The sequence below is a fragment of the Amblyomma mixtum genome, chromosome 3 (assembly GCF_055824585.1).
Source record: "Amblyomma mixtum isolate Tamu chromosome 3, ASM5582458v1, whole genome shotgun sequence".
Taxonomy (NCBI): domain Eukaryota; kingdom Metazoa; phylum Arthropoda; class Arachnida; order Ixodida; family Ixodidae; genus Amblyomma; species Amblyomma mixtum.
Genome location: NC_143014.1, coordinates 109,734,467 through 109,737,461, shown reverse-complemented (window position 1 = coordinate 109,737,461; position 2,995 = coordinate 109,734,467).

Sequence of the window (2,995 nt, the reverse complement as noted above, 5' to 3'; positions counted from 1 at the left end):
CTAGTGACAGAAAAATGTGTTTTGATGTAGTCAGATATCTGAAATCGCTCCTGTGCCTCCAATTCTTCCAGGCTCAATCATTTCGCAATATGCGGGAATCTTGCTCGGTTTCACCGCGCCAGCGTCCTAGCGAATGGCGCCCCACTATACCTTACCTCCTGCCGTGGTGGCTCAGTAACTTCGGCGCTCGACTACTCATCTCAACGTGGCCGGTTCAATTCCGGTTGTGGAGGCTGTATTTCGATCGAGGCGAAATGCAAAAGCGCCAGTGTGCTGTGCGATGTCCGCGCACATTAAGGAACCCCAAGTAGTCTGAATTCATACGGAGCCCTCTAGTACGGCCTCCCTCGAAGGCCAGGCGTCGCTTCGCGAAGTTAAAGCCGTCAATTTACATTTTTTCCTATCCACTACAACCATTAACTACGCACAGAACTTTTGGCACTCTAAAGGCGCTCAAAAAGTTCACCACCCTTAAGCCGGCATTTCGTGCCAGCAGCCTGTTCCACCTAAGCGAAATCTGCTAACACAGCTTCTCTGCAATTTTGAAACTGCGTATGCCGTGTAATTTTGCACAACACCTGGCACAGGATTTTTAATAAGGACCAAATGGCGTTCCTATGCAAACATAATTAGCCAGCTGGCAAAGCGTTTATTTGGGCTAGTTGGTCATTCCTCTCAGTGTCAGTCCTGTCCTGCTCCTCTGTGTCCGTGTCTTTTTATGTTAGTCAAGCTGCCTCAAATGACAGCCACCTGTAGCTCGGCGTGGTGTTGAGTGCCGACCACATGCGCCTGTGCTCGCTTTCACGAGGCTCCTGGCAAGCAGCGCCGGGCGCGATTCGCTCCTTGGAAACCCGCCATGTAACTGCTTCTATCACATGAGATTTACATTGCGGACAAGAGACGTTTAAGCAGACCGCTGCCGGTGTATATTCGTCACTGTTAACATATGAGCTTACAAAGTGCTCGCCAAATTTCTGGAGAGCGCTGCAGCAGAGCGCTGATGAGCGGGAAGAGGGAAACGAGACAGCAGCGGCTGGGTTTGAGGTAAGGTGTTCGTCTCAGGATTGTGTGGCTCGTGGGTCCATGTGGTTCTGCTCGCGTGCGATGCTTCTCTTAAAAACGAACAGCCATGGTTATAAGGCGGCTTATTTGCTGCGCAGCTCTGTTTTCGAGCCCTTTAGACGAGACTGATTGCAAGGCACGCATGCGTCCTGGGTTTGCGTGTTTGTGAAGGAAATGTAGCGGTTTGAATGAGGTTATGGCAGCATGTGAAAAGCTGTACGGTGTCTAAAAAATTCCCGAACGAAAATGCACGGTGCAGTAGGAAAGCAGTCAGAAAAAAAACTATAATAAAGCCGTTTTGCGCAAGAAGTGACGAAAGCTCATCATTAGTTCTCCAGAGATTACCCGTGCACTTCAGTGGCTGGCGCCAGCTAGTAAATAGATGTAGAGTTTCAGGTACAAAAAAAAAACTGCTTTTGTTGTCTCGATACCCTTCATGCAGTGGCTTGCCAGAATTCAACATTGGGCGCAGCGTGAACATCATACAGGTAAAAAAAAAAACAGGATTCTATGTCTGGATAGTAAAGAGGATGTGGCAAGAACTTTAACTGTGTCGCGGCGTCGTCTTATATAAACACATTTTGTTTTGTGAAGTTTGACGTGATCTTGGGGAAGAAAGGCGCCCTTTGACAGGAGACGAGGATGTTTGACGAGGAGGGAGTGTCTGGAACGCTCATTGCCACAATTTTCGAAATTCCCACTATAAAGCATCTATAGATCTGAATGGGGAAAACAAGAAAAGAAATCGTCATTAGCATCCTTCTGGGCAAAACCATAAGGCTAGGGAAGAAACCTTTGCAAAATTTCTAACATCTCGCATCTAATTCAGCGAAGATCTGTTCTCCTCAACACAATCGAATGAAATTCAACGTTTTCAGAACCCTTTCTGCGCACTAAGCACCGGGCATTCAGTTCTCCGCTGAGACGCTCAGTCCAAGAACTTACACACAATTGGCTCCTGTCCAACGACATGCGAAACCTACCGACCATGGTATACTGATTGGGGGGCAGCAGATACGCCCTCTTCGCAACAGCGAGGCGACACAACACATCTTGGATACAAGCTGCGTCATGACGGACGCGCGTTCTATGAGTAACATGTACTGAATGCTTATTTATGACTAACCACAGCTCCAACAGAATTAGCGCATTGATAAAAGGCCTGTGAGGAGGCTTTTTTATTTCGTCTTCTGTAAGTGATTGTGCACAGTGGCCGCTCGCGCGCACTTATTTTCGTACAAAGCTCGGACATTTGCGCACGAGCGCAAATGCGCAGAAGCATGTCCTACCAACTAGCCCAACAACAAGTGTTGCGAACTTATTGCTATTGTATTTTGTAAATAGTGTAAAAAGCTATCCTCTGTCTTTTCTTGCTATCGCTCCCTTCTATATTTCGCGTCGCCATCCTTTCCCTTTCCATTTCACCTCCGCCGGCTGCCGCTCGGCTGCTTAAAATATTAGATATCAATTGCCACGGCTGGCAACATTCTTTTCCTTCACCTTTTTTTCTTTCTTAAACCACTACCGCCACCAAATGGCTTTTAACGGATGCGGAAGCAAACTTTCCCGCCCGACTATCACAATTATTCTTGCGGCTGTACATCTGTTATGTCACTGTTCTATTTTTTTTTTTATTTTCACACTTCTTTTTAAGTCTACTAGGACTTCAGATAGAGTGTCCACTAGTTCAGTCCACTAGGTTTAGGGCTGGTAGGGGCAAATAATCAAGCGACGAGCGTTGAAATTAGCATTTTGCCAGCATCAGTACAGTTTGTCCGGAAATTCGCTTTTATATTTTCCTTCCACCAAATTTCGCCGCCGCGGTGGCTCAGTGGTTATGGTGCTCGGCTGTTGACCCGAAAGACGCGGGTTCGATCCCGGCCGCGGCGGTTGAATTTCTTTGGAGGCGAAATTCTGGAGTCCCGTGTAGTGT